The sequence below is a fragment of the Ovis canadensis genome, chromosome 4 (genome assembly GCF_042477335.2).
Source record: "Ovis canadensis isolate MfBH-ARS-UI-01 breed Bighorn chromosome 4, ARS-UI_OviCan_v2, whole genome shotgun sequence".
Classification (NCBI taxonomy): domain Eukaryota; kingdom Metazoa; phylum Chordata; class Mammalia; order Artiodactyla; family Bovidae; genus Ovis; species Ovis canadensis.
This window is the reverse complement of record NC_091248.1, coordinates 22766246-22789886: the sequence shown is the minus strand read 5'-3', so window position 1 is coordinate 22789886 and position 23641 is coordinate 22766246. Positions and strand designations below refer to the sequence as shown.

The 23641-nt window shown below is 40.3% G+C and overlaps 1 protein-coding gene across 3 annotated transcripts in view; it reads right to left on the bottom strand.

Moving 5' to 3' along the window:
- The window catches only part of CDK14 (cyclin dependent kinase 14), a 720213-nt gene that overhangs the window by 305919 nt on the left and 390653 nt on the right, over positions 1 to 23641 (bottom strand). The window lies entirely within an intron of this gene.

Below are 23641 nucleotides of genomic sequence, written 5' to 3'. Positions count from 1 at the left end.
GAGCCTGGTGGGCTGCCGTCTTTGGAGTCGCACAGAGCTGGACTCAACTGAAGCGACTCAGCAGCAGCAGCAGCAGCATCTTCCTTTATTCCATTCTGAATACACCTTCTACTCTTCATCTATCGACCTTAGACTTGCCCAACACAAGCTGCAACTAAGTGCAAAGACCCTCAGCAGAAGCCATAACACCCCACTGTGAACTCTGCTAAGCTGGTTGGTGAGGTAACCTTTACACTGTCAGAACTCCTTAATGGAAATTCTTTTACTATTGATTGTTCTTGGTCCATAAAATCTTCATGATCTGATGCTGAGAACAATTAAAAGATAAATCTATGTTGCAATTCTCAGTTGAAATGAAATGATATGGCATTTCTATAGGCACTTATCTGCTTAGTGGCCTGAAGGATTTGAACTCTCATTTCTAATGGATGTTTCCCATGGTGTTGTTTTTCAAAGATGCTTGAGGATATACTAATAAAGCTGAGAGAATTATATGTAAAGGATTTACACAAAGAGATAGAAAGCACAAAAAAATTAAAAAGTAGAAATGTAAAACATACCAACGTCTTAACACAGCAGAACACTTTATTACTGGAGCTTCTTTACTGCTAAACAATAAACACTTCAATTTAATATGGAGGGACTATTGCCTGAGTTCCCTTTATTTTTCCCGCCTTTTTCCTTTGTTACCCTCCATTAGCTGTGCTGCCTGTCTTGATGGATTAAGTTGACTTCCCTGAGTGGTTTATTGAGAAAGAATTCATCCACTTAAGCTCTATATTTATGATATATAACTTTATTTCAGCAAATGTCTCCTTTAATTTGCTTCTATTGGAAATTTGAATCGTGTAATTATCAAGCACTTGGTTTAAATTTTTCAAGAATAAAAACTGGTTACAAAAGCTTACAATTAAAGGTGTCAGAGAATGCAGTGTGTTCAAACTCTTATTTTCAGATTAGTTACCAGGCAAGGTATTATATAAAATACCCATGCATGCTCACACATCTTTAATTCTTTTGAAATCAGAATTTCTTGATTTAATTTTATGCCACAGCTGTGTAAATATTTTTGCATTAAAATTCAAATCAAGATTTTAAGCAGAATTGTTTATTCTTTGTCATTAGGAGCAGTCCTTGGGGTTGCAAAGAGTCGGACACAACTTAGCTACTGAATAACAACATAATGGAAAGTTGCTGTTTTTTTTCCAGCTTCACTTATTATTGGCACCACCACACAAACTTTTAGGACTATTGTCATTTGTGGGGAAATGTCTATCACGTGCCTTTCAAGTATATATGCTATAAAGACAGGAATTCTAAAATTTTATTTTCTAAAATTTCTAAAATTTTTCACAATTCCTGTGAAAAGTTACCAAAGAAGCACGAAAGGACATGCTCACAGCTCAGTGTGTGTGTGTGTGTGTGTGTTAGGGATGGGGGGTGGTGAGAAAACATTTGCGCGAGTGGAACGTGACGGATAATGAAGTGACGGAGCCAGGAGTGAGAACAGGCGAAGAAGACAGGCGCCAGTACCTGAGGAATCCTGACAGAGCCCAGCGCTAGCACCATGGCTCTGTATGGAAAACGGAAGAAGTTAAAAAGACAGCCCCAGACCATGTTCTACTCTAAGAATCTGTGTCTTACTCTCCGGGCGAGAAGTTCTCGCCTTTATCCTATATTCCAATACTTGCGGCAAATGAAGTTGGACACACCACGAAGAATCCAGTTCTTTCGTTTTACCCATTTATTTTGACACTGCCAGGTCTTTGCTGCTGCCTGACTTTCTCTAGTTGCTAGGTGTGGGCTTCTCATCGTGGTGGCGTCTCTTGCTGCGGAGCGCTGGCTCTGAAACACGGGCTCAGCAGTGGGGCACCTGGGCGTCGCTGCTCCGCAGCACGTGGCATCTTCCCAGACTAGGGATCGGACTGGTGTCGCCCGCACTGGCAGGCAGATTCTTATCCCTTGGACTACCAGGGAAGTCCAGAACCTGGCTATTTTAATAGCTTTGAGGACAGAAGCAATTACAACCGCTAGTTGTAAAGCTACCTCTTTCTTCCCCACTCATGGCAGCGAAGGAGTGAGACCGGCAGTATTATAAGCCCTTCCCCTGCTGGGTGTGCGGCGGGGCAACACACAGTAACACACAGGGCTCCACAGGCCACGCCAAACGCCACCAAGTGCCTGTTTCTATATAGCCTCCAAGCTCACGATGGCTTTTAAATCTTTAAATGGTCAAAAAACTCAAAAGAATATTTGGTGATATATAAAAGGTATACGAAATTCAAATTTCAGTGTTCATAAACAAGGTTTTATTGGAGCACAGATCCAGCCATTCATTTATGTGCTGTATACGTGAATACTATGTTGATAAAAGGAGATAAGACAGATTTTACAAATTATATCTTGGGCTTTTTTTTCTGCCTCAAAATCAAGAATGGAGACCGGAAAGGGCGAAACCTGACATGCCTTCCAGCTTCCTCAGGGCACCTCTACCCATGACATGACTCCGAGACTCCGTCAGGCTGCCTGCTGTCTTGCTCCTAAAACATGCCAAGCTCTTCCCCATTTCAGTATCTTTGCATGACTTGTTCCCTCTGCCCAGAACACATTTTCCCTCCCTATTTGCATGGATAATTACTTCTTTTTTTAAAACTTTTTATTTTATATTGGAGTATAGCTGATTAACAATGCTGTCATAGTTTCAGGTAAACAAGAAGGAACTCAGACATACATATACATGGATCCATTCTTCCCCAAACTCCCCTCCCATCCAGGCTGCCACATAACATGGAGCAGAGTTCCCTATGCTATACAACAAGACCTTGTTAGTTATCAATTTTCAATATAACAGTGTGTACATGTCCATCCCAAACTCCTTAACTATCCCTTTCTGCCACCCCATCCTCCATTAACCATAAGTCCTTTCATATGATTTCTTTTGATATTCCACATATAAGGGATATTATACAATATTTCTCCTTCTCTGTCTGACTTACTTCACCCAGTATGACAGTCTCTAGGTCCATCCATGTTGCTGCAAATGGCATTATTTCATTCTTTTTAATAGCTGAGTAATATACCAAGGGAACATTTCATGCAAAGATGGGCTCGATGAAAGACAGAAATGGCATGGACCTAACAGAAGCAGAAGATATTAAGAAGAGGTGGCACGAATACACAGAAGAACTGTACAAGAAAGATCTTCAAAACCAAGATAATCACGATGGAGTGATCACTCACCTAGAGCCAGACATCCTGGAATGTGAAGTCAAGTGGGCCTTAGGAAGATCACTATGAACAAAGCTAGTGGACATGATGGAATTCCAGTTGAGGGATTTCAAATCCTGAAAGATGATGCTGTGAAAGTGCTGCACTCAATGTGTCAGCAAATTTGGAAAACTCAGCAGTGGCCACAGGACTGGAAAAGGTCAGTTTTCATTCCAGTCCCAAATAAAGGCAATGCAAAAGAATGCTCAAACTACCACACAATTGCACTCATCTCACATGCTAGTAAAGTAATGCTCAAAATTCTCCAAGCCAGGTTTCAGCAATACGTGAACTGTGAACTTCCAGATGTTCAAGCTGATTTTAGAAAAGGCAAAAAAAAACAGAGATCAAATTGCCAACATCTGCTGGATCATCGAAAAAGCAAGAGAGTTCCAGACAAACATCTATTTCTGCTTTCTTGACTATGCCAAAGCCTTTGACTGTGTGGATCACAAGAAACTGTGGAAAATTCTGAAAGAGATGGGAATACCAGACCACCTGACCTGCCTCTTGAGAAACCTATATGCAGGTCAGGAAGCAACAGTTAGAACGGGACATGGAACAACAGACTGGTTCCAAATAGGAAAAGGAGTACCTCAAGGCTGTATATTGTCACCCTGCTTATTTAACTTCTATGCAGAGTACATCATGAGAAATGCTGGGCTGGAAGAAGCACAAGCTGGAATCAAGATTGCCAGGAGAAATATCAATAATCTCAGATATGCAGATGACACCACACTTACGGCAGAAAGTGAAGAGGAACTAAAAAGGCTCTTGATGCAAGTGAAAGATGAGAGTAAAAAAGTTGGCTTAAAGCTTAACATTCAAAGAACGAAGATCATGGCATCTGGTCCCATCATTTCATGGGAAATAGATGGGGAAACAGTGTCAGACTTTATTTTATGGGGGCTCCAAAATCACTGCAGATGGTGATTCCAGCCATGAAATTAAAAGACGGTTACTCCTTGGAAGGAAAGTTATGACCAACCTAGATAGCATATTCAAAAGCAGAGACATTATTTTGCCAACAAAGGTCCGTCTAGTCAAGGCTATGGTTTTTCCAGTGGTCATGTATGGATGTGAGAGTTGGACTGTGAGTAAAAGCTGAGTGCCAAAGAATTGATGCTTTTGAACTGTGGTGTTGGAGAAGACTCTTGAGAGTCCCTTGGACTGCAAGGAGATCCAACCAGTCCATTCTAAAGGAGATCAGTCCTGGGTGTTCTTTGGAAGAAATGACGCTAAAGCTGAAACTGCAGTACTTTAGCCACCTCATGCGAAGAGTTGACTCATTGGAAAAGACTCTGATGCTGGGAGGGATTGGAGGCAGGAGGAGAAGGGGACAATAGAGGATGAGATGGCTGGATGGCATCAACAACTCGATGGACATGAGTCTGAGTGAACCCCAGGAGTTGGTGATGAACAGAGAGGCCTGGCGTGCTGCAATTCATGGGGTCGCAAAGAGTCGGACACGACTGAGTGACTGAACTGAACTGAACATTCCATTGCAATTCTTTCTTGGGTCAACTCAAACGGCTCCATTGAGAAATGTCTTTCCCAGCACCATATGCAAGGCAGGTTCCTCCATATTATCCAGGTCCCATGTCTCGCCCTCCTTTCCCTAGTTTGTTTCCTTCATTACACTCAAAGGATGCTCATCTGTCTGCCTTTGGGGGTTGTATCTCAGCCAGATAAAAGACCTCTAAGATCAGGGACAAGGTTGTGGCTATCATCTTGTCCGCAGGGCACAGGAGAGTGTCAGGCATATAGTAAGGGCTCAAAGATATTTCTTGAAAGAATAATCAAAAGCACTTCTTTCCTCCTCCCTCTGCACTCTAGAGGGACAGCTGAGCTTAGTGACTTGTTTCCAAAGAGTAAAGCATGAAGGTGAGGGTAGGGATGGACTGTACCCTTATAATGGAGAAAATTGGAAAGCAGAACCCTAATCATGTGATTAAATTAGCATCATCAGTGATAAGGCATCTGATAGACAGGACTGAAGCGACTTAGCAGCAGCAGCAGCATATAGTCTTGCCATGATATGACAAGAATGTCACTTGGCCTCTGCAGTCTTCTTTTCCAAAGCGTGACAAATCCAAATTGAGGGACATTCTGCAAAATAACTCATATGCCTCAAAACTGTCAAGGTCAAGAAAAGCAAGGGCAGTCTGAGAAACTGTCGTATCCCAGAGGAGGCTAAGGAAACACAGCAGCTATTAATACATGTAACGTGGTAACCTAAATGGGGTCCTAAACCAGAAAAGGAAATTAGGGGAAAACTAGTGAAATCGAAATAAAGTTTGGTTAGTAGTAACATACCACGGTGGGTTTCTTAGTTGTGACAAAGGTATCATAGTGATTTAAGATGTTAACAATAGGGAAACCAGGTGAGAAATATGTAGGAAGAAGTCTTTATCATCTTTGCAAGTTTTCTATAAATATAAAACTCCTCTAAAATTAAGTTTATTTTAAGAAAGGTGAAATGAAGAAGAACAGCATCTCCTTGGGACCATATACAGAACTAATCATTTTAAGTGGAAGACCCATGGAATTTGGGGTTTTCTCCATATGAGGAAAAAAGAACTCATATATATTTTAATAAATTTGTCTTGGAATCAACACTAGCCATCTAGAACTGTGGACCAGAATGTGAAATGTCAGTTAAAGTTCGACCTTGAATAACTTGGGAAGCAAATCTGTTAAAGATTAATTAAACTAGATGTGAAGGTATTTGAAAACTGATCTATGCACTCCATGTCAAAGGAACTCAAAATAACATTTTTCTAAGTTCCTAAATTTGGGGTAATGGTGGGGAGAGTGGAATGCAGAGGGAAAAAAAGAATTCCCTGGGTAAGGGGCAAGAATTTCTCTCAATCAGGGTAGGAGATATCAAGTTCAATGTCACTTCCCTGGGAAGGCTTCCTGGTCAACCAGACTAGGTTAGGTCCCCTAACTCCAACACTTCTCATACAACTTCCTCCAACTGTAATTTATTCACTTGTAAAAGTAATCATTCACTGTCATCGTTCTCAGAACAAGAATTTGTTCTTTCACTTTTAAGACATAGTTCAAATGAGTCAGAGGGGTTATCACAATATAGCAGCCCACCCAGACCTGAGTGAAACAGGATTAGGTCATCATAGTCCTAATAGTCGTAAGTTGCTCAGTTGTGTCCGACTCTTTGTGACCCCATAGACTGTAACCTACCAGGCTCCTCCGTCCATGGGATTTTCCAGGCAAGAATACTGGAGTGGGTTGCCATTTCCTTCTCCAGGGGATCTTCTCAACCCAGCGACTGAACCCAGGTCTCCTGCATTGTAGGCAGATGCTTTACCATCTGAGCCATCAGGGAAGTCCAAGTCTCACAGTCATCATAGTCTGCAGCTAAGATGCAATGTAATTCAACCGATTAGTATTTTTTTTTTAATGACTGAAGTGAATTTTATTTATTTTTGCAAAGTTACCATCAGTTCAGTTCAGTTCAGTTCAGTCGCTCAGTCATGTCCGATTCTTTACAACCATGAATCGCAGCATGCCAGCCCTCCCTGTCCATCACCATCTCCCGGAGTTCACTCAGACTCACATCCATGGAGTCAGTGATGCCATCCAGCCATCTCATCCTCTATTGTCCCCTTCTCCTCCTGCCTCCAATCCCTCCCAGCATCAGAGTCTTTTCCAATGAGTCAACTCTTAGCATGAACTGGCCAAAGTACTGGAGTTTCAGCTTTAGCATCATTCCTTCCAAAGAACACCCAGGGCTGATCTCCTTCAGAATGGACTGGTTGGATCTCCTTGCAGTCCAAGGGACTCTCAAGAGTCTTCTCCAACACCACAGTTCAAAACCATCAATTCTTCAGCGCTCAGCTTTCTTCACAGTCCAACTCTCACATCCATACATGACCACTGGAAAAACCATAGCCTTGACTAGACGGATCTTTGTTGGCAAAGTAATGTCTCTGCTTTTGAATATGCTATCTAGGTTGGTCATAACTTTTCTTCCAAGGAGTAAGCACCATTAATTTCATGGCTGCAGTCACCATCTGTGGTGATTTTGGAGCCCAAAAATATAAAGTCTGACACTGTTTCCACTGTTTCCCTATCTATTTCCCATGAAATGATGGGACCAGATGCCATGATCTTCGTTCTTTGAATGTTGAGCTTTAAGCCAACTTTTTCACTCTCCTCTTTCACTTTCATCAAGAGGCTTTATATGGTTTTAAATAAAATTTATTGGAGGATAATGGCTTTACAGTGTTGTGTTGATTTCTGCCATAAAATAACGTGAATCAGCGGTAAGTATACATGTACCTCCTCCCCGCTCACGAGCTTCCCTCCTGCCCGCCTCCCCACCCCGCCACTCGAGGTCATCGCAGCGCACTGGGCTGAGCTTCCCGTGCTATACCTCTGCTTCCTATCTAGCTATTCCTACCTGCTTCTTTTACACATGGTCATGTATATATGTCAGTGTGGCTCTCTCAGTTTATCCCACTTTCTCCTCCCCTGCTGTGTCCACAAGCCTACATCCTGTTGGGATGTTATGGTGCAGGATAATTACATCTTCCAACTAAAATAGGTATTAATTAGATCCATCACCTCTCATATTGAAGTAATACCTGTACTTGACACATTTCATGTGACGTGTACCCACCTTCCCCACGAAGACACTGTTACGAGATGTAAATAACCCAATAAGTGGTTATCCCACCTGAAGAAGTATAAAATAGAATGCAGAGGTTATTGTTTATCTACTTGACATGAACCTTCTTTCGGTGATCAAAAAATAAAACGTTTTTCTCCTTCCTCCCCAAGTCTCTGGGCAAAGTTTGATTCAATCTCAATAGATACTGTAGAAAGCTTTTAACATTTTAAAATATGGTGTAATTAAAACAAAACAAAACAAAATCCCACCCTCCTAGATTTTAGCTTCTAATTTCCTCCTTTTATTAATAAGGGTTTAGGACAGGGAGCTTTAGGCAAAGAGCGCCGGCGTCACCCTCAAGTGGCAGCTTCTTTAGCCGCAGAGCCCGGGAGGAGTTACAGGGTTATGATACAGCCCAAGCCCCAGAGCGGGAGCAGAGGGGCCGCCAGCCCTGCACCCAGCTCACGCTTAGACCAGAAGGGAGGCCTGCCCTCACGGAGAGTTATAAGGCCTCAGCTCGTGTTTGGAAAGTCATTCAGAGCCACTGAGAACCATCTGCACTGTCAAAACCTTTAGAAAGAGGGCTGTGCACAAAGCCCGTATCAGAGTGCTTCTGACAGGAGGACAGCAGGTGAGCAGAACCATGCGTTGCCATGCTCAGTCGCTGAGTCGTGTCCCACTCTTTGCGACCCCGTGGACTGTAGCCCGCCAGGCTCCTCTGTCCATGGGATTCTCCAGGCAAGAATACTGGAATGGGTTGCCATGCCCTCTTCCAGGGGATCTTCCTGACCCAGGGATTGAACCCAGGTCTCCTGCACTTCCTGCAGCTTCTTTACCACTGAGCCACTAGGAAAGCCCCAAGCAGAACCATTACTGAGCACAAGTAAGTTCTGTTGCCTTCCTCTTTTTCAGCACTATGCGTCCACTAAAAAAAACGCATCTGAAGCGGTGCCTCTCACCTTTTAACAGGTTCAAAAGAGGAACTGGCCAGAATGCAGATTCTGACCCCCTAGGTCTGGGTGGAGCTCTGAGACCTTGCATTTCTAACAAAGCTTCCCAGCAGTGCTAATGTTGTTGTTCACAAGACCAGAAAGTGAAGAGCAGGAATCTAAAGGAAACTAACTCTTTTTAAAATTCTAATCTAAAGGAAACTAATTCTGTGTTGAAAGGAGTTTTATACCTAAGATTAATTCTCTAAATATATATTCAGCATCCATCCAAGGGAACCACAAAGAAACAACAGACTAGCAAATTAGATTAAATGCCAAACACAACCTGAATGTAACACACAGGGATGCATTACTAACTCAGAAAGGTTTCACATTAATTAACCTAATAGGTAATTTTATTTAGCCATGGTTCACTGAAATATACCATTGTGCAATTAAAGCTAGTGCAAGCTGATGCACAAGGTGGCCATTTATTTATCTTACTTTTCTCTGCTGGAATATGTTATATAATTGCAAAACAGAACAAAGAGGTTTCTTTCCCTATGAGTTTACCTTCTAAAAGATGAAAGACTTTTTGTTAAAAAAAAAATGGTTTTTTGGTTAAACTTGCAAGAAAATTTATGCCACATAACAAATGTGATCTTTTCATGTTGGCATTTGCAGTATTTGAAAAGCGAAAGATTAAAAAATTACAGCCCACGTGCCCTTGGTGACTACTGAAGGAACTGAATTGATTAAACTGTCACTCATCATTTACTGCGGTTAGTGCTTCATTAGGTACAGATAGGCACAATACATCTTAGTCAAATACTTCTATGGAGTACTTAGCTCTCAGGGAATGAAAACAAAACCAATCCAAACACTAGACTGTGGATAAAAGCCCATCTCAGAGAACCTTCAGTTCAAAACAACCAACTTTTTCTATATGGGGAAGCTTTAAGATTTATTTTTCAAACTACGAAGCAAAATTCTATCTCTAAGAATGATACTTATAAAAATTTAAAAAAAGCAAAGAAAGAAGTGTGTAAAGTAAGGTAGTTCAATGAAGCCAAAGCCCAGGGTGGCCTGCTGCTGACGAGAGAGGAGAGATCAGGCAATGGTTCACACTGAAATGGTCCACTGAAATAAAACTGACCAGAAAGATCTAGAAGCCTGGCCACCTTAAAGTACCAACTGGCAACACTGTTCATGAAGTTACAATGACAATTTTTGCTCACACATTTTAATATGCATATTTCTATTTCAATAATATTTTAGTGTGTGTATTCCAGTATACTTATCTGCATTTTAGTGGACGTGGATGTGTGTACATACATACTTTCTATATATTTGTATATAAATATATGTAATATATATATTAAATATAATATAGAAATGTATACTTAAAATACATATACTTATATACATATGTGAAGTCGTTCAGTCGTGTCCGACTCCTTGTGACCCCATGGACAGAGGAGCCGGCACCTCACCTCCTAACTATTTCTAAATAGTCCTCGTTTCTGGTTTCCACCCACTTTCCCCCCTCTCTCCATTTTTTCCTTTTTCTCTATCTGCTTCTTAAACTGTCCCTCTTCCCTACCCACAAACATCAGCTGCTTCACTTCTTGGTGGGGTATTTTTGTTCATGACCTGGCCAATGTGTCCTCAGCTCTAGCTCTCTCAATGGCTTATTACACCATTTTTCCTTCTGATCTTGAAAGCATGGATCTTTCTCATCTTTATAAGCCCCAGGACCTAACCTGGTGCCTGACACAGAATTAAGTGTTCAATAAATATCTTTCAAATAAATGAATTAAACAAACTATTCTGAGGAGTGCACAGAAGCAACTGAAATAGAGATAGGAATTTGATTTAGAACCAATATCATCATATAAAATTAAATAGAAAAAAAATCAGTTCAGTTACACCAAAATATCTAAACCCAAATTTCATTTATGTCACTCCAAAGGAATTCCAACTGTCTCCATGGAAACCTCTGGTTCAGCAGTACAATTTATTTGATTGCTAAAATTTAGAGACAGAGGGGCTTTACAGAATTCCTACGACAGTGCTTTGATTTTTACATGCAAGTAAACCGTATTACTTGTTTAAATGTCAACCCCAGAACCTGAAAATGTGACTGAGAATCCTGGGTCAGTGAGCATTAAGCCACACTGCCTCCTCGTGTTTTTATGAAGTCGATCTGGTCAGATTGAAAAAGAAGAAACAGAGATGGCAAATTCGTTCTTGAGCCTGGTAACAAATGCTGAGAAGGATAAAGATAAAATCAAAAGGAAAGCCTTCAAAATTAAGGTCTAGGCAGGAAAACACAAGAAGACTACTCTTAAAAACTGAAGTCTATCACCGTTGATAGTGTACAGAAACTAAGATGGGGGTTCAAGGATATTTGAAAGTTGAAAACAGACGTCCATAGACAACGAAAACTCCAGAGATTAAGTCTTACAACAAAAGCCACAGGTTATACAGATAACTGGGAATTTCAGACTAGTTATACCTAGAAACCAGTAACAACCAATACAAAAATGTAAATAAGAAAGTCCCTCACTGAGGACTACAATAGGGGGAAAAAATGTAAAACTCAACATATTGCATCGAACAGCAGAGAAATATTATTTCTTATACTATGGAACCATAAAGGAAGAGATAGATTCCATTTGATCAGTCATTTAAAATTCTGCAACTGAGAGCATGTCTCCAAGGAATAACTGCAGACCATGCAGGACAAGAAAAAACCAATTAATAAGCTTCACACATCTTTAATTCCTGTTTATATGACAGCTGAGGCAGAACAAGGAAGTCATAAGATTTCTCCCTCCAAATCTATTAATCATCCTGAATAATGCGGGGAATTAGGAAAAAATTATTTGTGGGCAATTATCTTAAAGATCAAAGTAAATGACACATTCAAGCAATCTTTTCAGAGAAATTATATCTAGCAAAACATAAGGAGAAATCACTGCTGAAATCGTCATGTAAATTGCTCTCCTGAAAGGAGAAATCCGAACTTCAATTTACAGAATGTTAAGCTGATGTATTTAGTTCTAGTTATCAAACGGCACGGCTGGACTTGGACAGTCGATGGTTAAGAACCTTGGAATGAGCACCACTTATATATACAACTAGATGGATGGTTTGACAATGAAATGATTGACAACCATCTTAGATAATATCTGGAAGACCCAAAGGCAAACACCTTCCCACTATAAATCCCTATTGTCCAATTTCTGGTGAAGTGTGCGGGCTTCTTGGAATATACTCAAAGACTTGCCCTGAAATGTGACTGTACAGATTAGACACTGCATATAATGTGGTTGATGCCCCCTGGAGTGGTATCAGGCTTAGTACTAGAGGGTACTGCTTGAGGGCAGGGACCAGGGCTTTTTCACTCTTGAACCTCTGGACACTCTGTAAGGTTAGTTAAATGAATGAATGACTAAAGATAATCACAATGTGTAAGGGAGATCTTTATGGGAAGGGAGCTACTCTGGGATTCTAGAAGCTCTTTTTCCCTCTGTGTCCGCACCAACCAGCTACTATGAAAAGAACAACCAAGAATCTTCAGATTTGGGAGGCAGGGGTATAAAAATGGCCATCAAACTAAAATAAAATTATGAATTGACATTATTAGGTAGCTAAAATTCTGAAACAACTTCTAAATTAAACATGTTAGGATTGAATGTGACGGCCAAAAATGTATATAATTGATATAATAAAGGTTTTCAATTTGTTGAGTCTATTTTAGGCTATGAATATATTCTGTCTTCAGAAGCAAACATGGTGAAAGCTAGCTATCAAGGAAGAACCACCGAATTATCAATGAGAGAGAACAGAAACGGTTTGCCAAGCTCTGCAGACAAGGCAATTATGTGAACATCTCATTCTTAGAATTGTACTGTCTCACATGGAAAGCTCACATGGAAATACAGAGAAATATAAAATGCCGTAGCAAAAGATGAACGATCCACATATGTATAGGAAAACAGGAAGCTACTCAGATTTGGTCCTCAGTAATTACTAAGTCCCTTAGACTTCCCTGGTGGCTCAGACGGTAAAGCGTCTGTCTACAATGTGGGAGACCTGGGTTCGATCCCTGGGTCCGATCCCTGGGTCGGGAAGATCCCCTGGAGAAAGAAATGGCAATCCACTCCAGTACTATTGCCTGGAAAATCCCATGGACAGAGGAACCTGGTAGGCTACGGTCCATAGGGCCGCAAAGAGTCAGACGCGACTTCACTTTTCACTTAGACTGCGTTTGTTCCTTAGACAGACTATAATTAAATTTTGTTTTATATTTTAATGGAATTTAAAGCAGGCTCTTTCTCGGCCACTCATAGGCTAGTTAAGTTTGATTTTAATTCTGTTTCAACTATTGTACTATTTCTTTATTTCTCCAGTGATCTTTTATCAATAAGAACTTAAGGACATTACATTTGACGAGCGAAACTAAAAGAGAAACACAAATGCTCAAGTTCATCAATTACATAATATAGTCTAAAACTAAGAAAGCTACTAGTATATTTAAGTTATATTAATTCATACAGCAGAATACCAATAAATGAAAATGTGATTTCTAATTAAAGTACATGCTAGATAAAGAAGTGTGCTAGATAAAGTAGTGTCTTGAGGAGTTAATTCACAAATGTCATAACCACACAAAGTCCCCATTTTTGTCCTTCAATGAACAGTTCTGACACCTAAATCCCTTTACCAACAACTATGTTTATATAAGCTCCTAGCTTCTCTCCAATCACATTTCCATTCAATCATATCTTTCTTGTGCATGTAAGTTAACAGGCTACCTTTTTACCCTTATTGGATTAGAAACGTTATATGGACTGGAACACTTGCTGAGTTATACTAGTTGTTTCTGCTTGTTTTAATAGTAAGCTCTTGTTGGATTCACACATGCCATTGATCCAAAGAGCTACTTGCAATCACGTCTCTCAATTCATGGAAAATTTTTATCTTTTAAAAAATTATCACTGCACTTTCTATTCCTTTCTATCGTTAGCTTGTCAAAAAGTACATGGCTCTCTTTTCATGCTTGTTTTCCTAACAAAGCTGCCATGACTGCATTCACAGTTAAATGGCAAGGATTACAAATTTCTACCAGCACACTAAGATGCTGGCAGTCAAGAGGCTCCTGCCTGCCTTGTGCTGTTTGACTGACTCCAACTCATCAACACTTGCAACTCAAATCTTGCAATCCAAGAAAAATCATAATTTTCTACAGGACGAGGACCTGAGCAATCAACTGTCCATAAGTAAAGCTGTCGATATTAAATTAACAAGAGTAGGACATTTAGTAAAATGTACACAAACCCTGCTGTCCTGCCCCCCAAAGTGAATGAAGCATCAGTTAAGGAATAACATTTTAAACAAGGATAAAATAGATGCAGGAGATGAGACACAGGAGATGCGGGTTCACATCTTTGGGTCAGTAAGATCCCCTGGAGGAGGACATGGCAACCCACTCCAGTATTCTTGCCTGGAGAATCCCAAGGAGAGAGGAGCCTGGCAGTTCCAGTCCGTGGGGTCACAAACAGTTGGACACAACGGAAGTGACTGAGCACACAAAACAGATGAGGAGATACAGGAGGATGAGAGAGAGTTTTTTTCAGTTGTGAACACAAGTGCGGCTATCTGGGCAGACCATGGGCAGTTATAATGGCCCAAGTTACAGACAAAGCATTCAAGTACAGCAGTTAACAAAAGGCACACGACTCCAAAGTGTGACATGAACCAACATCTGGAAATAAGGTGGAGGACTGGACGTGTGTACAAAGTAATTAGCCCACTTGCTTTCTCTGACCATTTCTCACCCAATCCACCAGCGAGACGCCCGATGTTTATCATCTGGAGAAATTAAGTCCCAAAAGGCTCAGATTGAGGATAAGCGGTGAGAGCAGGGTGAGGCAGAGCTGGAAAGGGGGAAATTAAGTAAAAACACGTTTAACTGATCTGTGTATCATTGGCACAAAGAGAAAAAGACACAGTCAAAGCTCACTTTTGGAAACTTCCCTGGTGGTGAAGTAGTTAAGACTCTGCACTCCCAGTGCGGGGGGCACAGTCCTTGGTCAGGGGGCTAAGATCTCACCTGCCACAGAGTGCAGCCAAAATAAATAGATAATAAAACAAACAGCAAAGCTCATGATCAAGCAATTTCAGAGTACCAGGGTTAGACAAAAGAACTCAATACTTTCCAGAGAGAAAGTATAATGAGGCACATAAATGACTGTAAATCTGAATGGAATCAGATTTTTCAGCAGCAAAACTAGAAGCTCTGAAGAAATTAAATAATACATTCAAAATTCTGGGCGGGGGGGACTCATTACGTTCTCATTCAAAGTATTATCAGTCGTGTGTGGGAGATGAAAACCAAGAATCTGAAGACTTGCCTCTTTCATATATTCGTTCTTAGGCAACAAAAGGAGGAAGACAAGGAACCCAGGGAACAGAGAATCTATGATCAGTGAAGGTCAGAAGGAAAAGGAGTGGAACCCAGGACAGAATGAATTTACTACTTATAGAAGCGTAAGAATGAAGAAGACATACTGAAACACTGAGAGGCTGGTAACAGCAGGAAGTCATCACCTGCCTTGTAACTAACAGCCATTACTGACCCTAGAATCAGAAAGGTCAGGTGTCACTGAAATCTACTGACAGCTACGGGGGCTTCCCTAGTGGCTCAGCGGGTAAAGAATCCACCTGCAAGGCAGGAGACACGGGCTTAATTCCTTGGTTAGGAAGATCCCTTGGAGAAGAAAATGGCAACCCACACCAGTATTCCTGTGGAGCCTGGTGGGTTACAGTCCGTGGGGTCAGAAAGAATTGGACATGACTGGGCACGAACATGATTCACAGCTAGAGCCGTGACAGAGGTCCTTTCTCACAGAAACTGTAGTTAGCCATTCCCAGAAATATGGTTTAAAGCAGGGAAGAAGTAAGGATGAAGATCCAACCCTCTCCCATGCCCTTTGCCTGAACTCAACTGGAAACCAGTAGCGAAGGCAGCTTGGAGGAGGTATTCCTTAGTGGCCAGCCATCCAGGACAGAGGTCAGGGCAGAAGGAGGCACAGAGCAGACAGCAGGAGACAGAAAATAAAGAACTAAGGACCTGGAGAGCAGGAGAGAGTGTAAATGGAAGTCCTAAAATGAGAGCCATTCGGCGGTATGAAGGCAAGAAACCACACAGCCAAGAGAGGACGCTCTTAAGGAAACGCATGGGAAAGGGAGATGTCAAGACAATTAAAAGGGACTGACAAATTTGCTGATGCTTTCGAGCATCTGGAAAATATTTTTCATGTGTCACTGACAAATCTTTTATGCCTATAAATAACAGCAGGGACAAAGACAACTAAACTAAAAAAAATCAAAGACAATTAGAAAGTTTAAGAAAAGCAAAACACTGTACAAGAAAGGATACATAATCATGAATGCTACATGACTTCACCATGAACAATACGCACATATTAATATTTCAAAATGTGATATAAATTCTATATTGACACAATGAGATGAGGGTGGAGTGAGGGAAGGTTGATGGAAGAAAGTTAAATCTTTGTCTACTGTACACCTACTTAGTAGACATGTCTAAAAGAGTAAATGAATGGGTAGCAAGAAAATTATTTAAGACACATGGAGACAGACCCTGAGTTGAAAGTAGTAGCTGCTTCTGAGAAACAGGATTAGAGGGTGAGAGGGAGGGGCCAAGAGATGGCTGCTCATTATAATTGTGGCAGCTATTAGCTACTGGTTATAACTGATGAACTGAGGGCAGGAGGAGAAGAAGGCGACAGAGGATGAGATGGTTGGATGGCATCATTAACTCAATGGACACAAATTTGAGCAAACTCTGGGAGACAGTGAAGGGCAGGGAAACCTGCCAGGCTATAGTCCACGGGGTTGCAAAGAGCTGGACACGACTGAGCGACTGAACAACAACAATGAATGTAGATTTAATCATCAGAGTGTTCTGATTTGGAAACTGAAGGGAAGGGTAGTTAAGGAATTTTGTCAGCTATGTTCACACAGCTAAGGAGAGGCAGAGTCAGAACCTAATTTGGGCTTTTGATGTGTTTTCTACTATAATACAGTCTCCTTAAACAGCAAACCACTGCTAGTTACCAGGAGCAGAGAATCGACTTGTAAATTTAAAAAAAAAAAAAGCACAACTCACAAAACATAAAAAGCACTAGTAAGCATCCAGTATTTTCCAAACATTGAGCACTAACATATATTTCCAACTTAAATGCATGGCTGCACACACAGACACACACATACACACATAAGATCAGAACATCCTGGGCCAAATTTCTCTCTAAGTCTCTAGACACAGTGTCTTAATCTCCCTAAAACCAAATACAGACGCTTTTAATGCTTAAATATATCCCACAGCGCCTGTCCACAGCATACTTTAATAGAAATGCAAAATACTTAGCTTGGCTGATACACCATTTTCAACATTTATGGAGCCGTATATTTCTTAAAGAAGTTCCCATTTACCCATCTCTTGCTAGTCTCATCAACCAGTGAGGCAGCTAAGTGTACCAAGGGCAATCTTAGTAACACGAAAGTTAGTCATCGCAATTGGCTATTTAAAAGTCATCCAATGATCATGTTAATGTATTGAGTTCTAATATAGTGAGTCCTCTGGTGTGTCCTGGATTTTATAGGGCTGTTTGATCCCACACTCCTGCTTCCAGAGTAATAACAGATCAGATCAGATCAGTCGCTCAGTCGTGTCTGACTCTTCGTGACCCCATGAATCGCACGCCAGGCCTCCCTGTCCATCACCAACTTCCGGAGTTCACTCAGATTCACGTCCATCGAGTCCGTGATGCCATCCAGCCATCTCATCCTCTGTCGTCCCCTTCTCCTCCTGCCCCCAATCCCTCCCAGAGTCAGAGTCTTTTCCAATGAGTCAACTCTTCTCATGAGGTGGCCAAAGTACTGGAGCTTCAGCTTTAGCATCATTCCTTCCAAAGAAATCCCAGGGCTGATCTCCTTCAGAATGGGCTGGTTGGATCTCATTGCAGAGTAGTATATATTCTGGAATTTTATGTCAGATTTTCAGTTTTCCCAGTTGTTCTCTCAGTCAGCCTAGCAGTGTGCACTTCCATTTGATTCTTTGTCTTTAGGTATCTCACACATGCCCTTAACACTTAATTTACATCCGCTATACTGCTTTGTGAACTCAGAAATCAATAAAAATATCTGAGGTAAGCAAACAAACAAACAAAAAGTCATCCAAACACCAGTTGTGGGCAACCAATTACTTTGCCAACTTTGGTGCAAATAAGGGAAGTTTTATTTGTTTTTAAAATACTTACTAGTGAAGCACACATACAACGTCTCATTTTATATGCTATGATTCAGCTAACCCATTATATAACAAGTGATCAAATATATTCCTTGAAAACATACATGGATTCTCTCTCTCACACAAACACACCGGGATAAACAATATGGACATAATAACCATTACCACGCCAAACTTTTGATAGGATAAGAGAACTGGTTTCCACCAGCATTTGAAAACCATCACTAAAGACAGCACTTCGGCAGCCACTCCCCAAGGTCATAATGATCTCATCGGAGAGAACTGTACTTTTGGAGATAATTTGTTACAAAGCGATGGAACAGAACTTTGCAGCCAGCTTTCCTTTGGTGTGAAACAAGCAGTCAAATGCGCCGTCTCCTCTGACTACCAGCATTCAGTAATTACTGCTCCAGTGCTATGAGTAAGATGCCCACAAGTCACAATTAAATCCCCGTTTTATACACACTGTACTAGCAGAATTATTATTAACTCCGAAAGATATCCTGCTATGGACAATATACTCTATGGTCACCCTACTTTTAAAGAATTTCAATAATAGAAGGGGCTCCGAAACCATGGTTGCCACCAGGAGTCTAGCTTTCATCTCCCTGCCACCCCCCAACACCCATCTGACCGCCTCTGTTCTTCTGTTTGGGTGGCATTGCCCTGCCCATGGCAACACCAACAAGTCATTTGGATCATGTATTATCTAAGCAGCTCTCAAGAGCTCTTAAAGAGATGTTACTTTGGACAGTGACTAATCTGAATCCTCCTTGGTCTTATGATCTGATTAATTGGAAAATGTGTAAATAATGTGAACAGTTAGATGACTTTATGTAGCCCATGAAAAATTCTCATTTTTACCAGGCTTCTTTTTCAAACAGATACATTCCTTTTAGCAGAAGTGGTAAATGAGTATTGGTTAGGAGCTGGGAAAATACTTGCCAGTATAGATATTGGTCCCACGAAAATGTATTTAATCCAAGGAGTCAAGTCTTCAGTTTATTTCAAAAAAGCTCCACCCTGAATAAAATTAAGAGGCAAGCCATCCACTTGGTTTGAAGCATGCAAAGGACCCAACATGACTCAGAGCATAATCTAAATTCTCAGAGAGGTATTTTACTGACTTGTGTTTTGGAATCACATTTCTAGTCAAATGAAAATAACAATTGCTTATACATCATCTTAGGAGACTGTGTAATATGTTTTAGGGAGAAAAAGTTTTGGAGTAGGTTAGCTGAGTTTGAATGCTGACTCTATTTACTAAATATATGACCTTTATTATTCTATTTGGTCTCTCCAGGTTTTGCTTTCTTCGACTTTATCATGGAATGGTAGGTAAGTAATTAAACTATTTAAGAGGAATAGAAGATCTTATTTACAAAGCAGAAGCAGAAACACAGATAGAACAAACATAAAGATACCAATGGGGAAGAAGCAGGTGGGATGAATTGGGAGATTGGGATTGCCATATACACACTACTGATACCATGTGTAAAGCAGATGACCAATGAACCTACTGTTCAGCACAGGGAACTCTACTCAAGGCTCTGTGGGGACCTAAATGGGAAGGAAATCCCCAAAAGAGAGGATGTACGTATACATGTAGCTGATTCATTTTGCCATACAGTAGAAACCAAGACGACATTATCAAGCAACCATACTTTTCCAAAACAGAGTATTAGGACAAAAGAAACTGCAGATTTTTTTTTAATGTATAAAGGAGCTTAGAATACAATTTGGGTCCAAGAAAAGTATCTCTTATTATTACCATTGTTATTACTAATGCTAAGACTTAATTTTTATGATTACTACTAGCCAATTACTCAAGATATTATCTCACGTGGAACACATTTCTTTTCTGGGTGGGCACTACAGCAGGATTCATTTATGATTCTTTCTCTTAAAACAGTGGTAAACAAACCTGAGTCCTTAGGAAACTTTATTACATAAATTTCCTTTGTTCAGGAGAGATTCTTAAGGATGAGGGCAGAACTCTATATTGCCAATATGTATGGTAATTAGGCTTCTTTAATAAAATGCAATGCTAAATGGCCTTATAATACTCAATAAATAGGCAATTTCTTTTCTGATATATGCAAAATCAATTTTGATGCAGACATTTTTCTATGTATCAAGATCAGTACAGAAATTTTTTTTCTAACCACCCAGCTGTTACAATGTTAAATAAATTGATTTTAATCCTAAATCAGAGATGTAATAGAGAAAGGGTGATTTAATATGCAATCTCATTACATTTGACAGGCTTATTTATAAACGACTTGCCCCACATTTTGACAAGCATAGTTAATATGTTAATTAGCTTTGAAAAAGATGATGAAAAGGGGAGACTGACATGCTATTGGGGAGCATAGAATCAACACAAGGTGGTACCACTATAAACTGTGGCCCCTCCCAAAAGCAACATGATCTTGATGAGATATTTATTAACTACAAATAATTTTGTCACCCTATGTTAAAATTTAATCCCTTAAAACAATCCCAAGAAGCCTACTGCTTTAGAAAACAAACACCACTCTAAATATATTTATGAGCTTCTATAAAGCAATATAAAGCTTGTTTACAGCAAGGACCTCGATAGCTAGAGCGGAACTCCTTGACTAGGGAGGGACTGCACAGATAAGCTCGTTGGAACATCAGCACTTCTCTTAATGTGGTTTTCAGTACTTGGTAAGCCTTTTTGGTTTAGAAGCTTAAAGATGATTTCCTATGCCTGGACTTAAACAAAGAGTTACAAAATCCAAGAATTAAGGGAAGTTATACACCAGACAAAGTCCAGTTTGATTCCTTTGCTTAAGTCCTCCTCCATGGAGGCAGTCAAGGTACCAAAAACTACCTTTCCTGATGAGTTCTCAAGCTGCCCAGTGTATCTATACGTCACCAACATGCTGGAGACCTAGAGCAGTGAATCACAGCAGGAGAGCTCTGATTTCCATCACTCGCTGCCAATGTTAATGCATAAGTGTCTTCATTAATATTTTTATTGCCCGAAGCTATTTAAACAGAACACTGGAAACTGTAACACTGGGTAGGGATCGTTAGTTTTTAGTTACTACCCTGCTGCCCCAGGATGGTAAATGAACTGTAAAAACAGCCTGAAACCACTGCCACCTGCCTCCCCACTATTGTCTATGGGTTAATATTTGCACTGCTCTCTGGGGCAGCTGAGCCAAGACTCAACTATAGTCCCATTTCTAGATCTTTCAGTATCCTGCATCAAGGTCACCAATGATGCAAAAATCAGTGCCCTGTGAACTTTTCTCTGACTGGAAAAATATATACATTTTACCTGGAAAATAACAAAACGGCTGTTAGAAAACGGCTTGGAATGAAATCAGATTCAGAGTGACAGGCATAGCATAGACATAACTCGGAAATGAACAGCCAATAATGCGGGAAAGTGCTCCAACATAACACATTTATTTTTTGTTTTTATGGCAATAAATAATCTTGGCATGCAGACAAAAGGGGATTTGGGGTCTACTATTTCATATCAGTTTTCCCCCCTTCCACTTAAATTACAATCTTCTTCTTGGGCTTCATTATGTCTCTGTTAAAGCAAATGGGCAGAAAGCAACCAAACCTTCTTCCTTAAAAGGATACCAACAGGCACACACATGTGAAAGAAAGAAAGGCTGGGGCTGGGGGCAGTGGGAAGACAGACTGGACATCAAACACTACACGTCAGAAACAGACATATTAGCAAGTCAGAATCCATGTAGTTCTTTGCTCTTTACAGAGCACTTTCAAAGCTTTGGGGAAAATTAGCCACTAGCGTATAAAAAAAATAGCTTCTCCCCAGTCTAAGGGTAGAGCTTGAAGTGCCCTGCCAAGCAACTAAGACAAGACTGGCTCCAAGTTACAAATGTTTCCAAACCATGCTCTGTTAGCAGAGTCCTTGATTGACCTCACTGGAAGACAATCTAGAATTCCTATTCTCAAAAAATGGAGAAAAACACTCCCTAACTCAAGAATATTAAGTAATGATTATTTGCATAGCCAACTTGCAACTATAAGGGCAGGAAGGAGGAAGGGAATGAGACAGTAACTGATATTCAGATGGATGCATTCATTGACCTTTATTTCCCTTTTCCTCCATTACAGCTAATGACCAAAATAGCTGTTTTGTTCACGCCCCTGCTTAGCTCTGGGGGAAAAAAAAAAATCTAACTGTGTAAACAATTGTCAAAAAAAAAAAAAGCCAGGAAGTTTGATGTAAAAAATGGATTAGCTCGGCTCCTTGATAGATGGTCATCTTTATTCTCAGTGTTTTGGAACATGCATTTACAATGGCATTAGATTTATTATAAGGCATTACAAAATCTATGGCAATAGATATTAGGCTGTTTGATGACCCAGATTCTTTTATAGCTCTAGTGAAAGCTGGAGATCTACACCTCATAAAAATAAATATACCCATGTGTACACGAAATGTTGCATAGATTTTCAGTGGCTTCACAGATCCGCAAATCCCATGTCTAAGGGAGTTGCTGGACTCTAAATTAAGTAAATCTATACTGTGCCTTACATCAAGAAACGTCATTGTTTTCTCCCCATAAAGTGTTTGGATCAGAAACATCAGGGAAGACAGCCAGGCCACATCACAGCCTAATTAACTAAAAGCCAAGATTACTGAGGGTAGAGCAGTGAAGTAACTACATGGCAAGAAGATAAACGGCACACGCTGCAGCTTTATTGAGGTCATAAACATTATGCGAACATGTAGCTGAATTCTGTATGCGGTGCATCATCGTTCATGGAAGATGATTCCTGCTATTAAAAAACTATGCGCTATATGGACTGTTTTACTTTAAACACAACTGTGAGTCTAGAAAGGGAATTTTTCTATTAATAAATGACATTTTTAACATTCACTATTAAGCCTTCCCTGGTAGCTAAAAAGAAGATTATTCCCTTATTTGAACTGGATCATATTAGACTGGAAACTCATTAAAGCTTATCATTAATAATAATCATACATTAAATCTCACAGGTCTTGGGGCCTCCTATAACAGATTTTTAAGTTATGCTAAACCATTGTGCAGAACTGTGACTCTACTGGAATTGAACTTACTCTGACATTTTAAAAAAAGTGATTGTTTTATTTCATCTTGAATAATTGGCACCAACAGTTTTCAGGGGTATACTGTACCAAATTTAGCACCTCACAGTTATAGCAAAATGTTCAGACCATTTATCTGAATTCTGCTGTGAATTTAAACATGCTTCTACTACTTCCAACTCATACTGCTGTTTGGAGATATATACTCCCTTGTTATAAAACAAAGCCACAAATTAAGACCGTTAGGGAGAAAATCACTGAACTGACAGCTAGAAAAATGTCTGTGCCCTTGTCCATCAAGAACTATTACCAGACACCATCTGTAAGAGAGCCCCTGATTAGGGAACATTCCCAATTATGTTTTCAAAAACTCCAGTGGT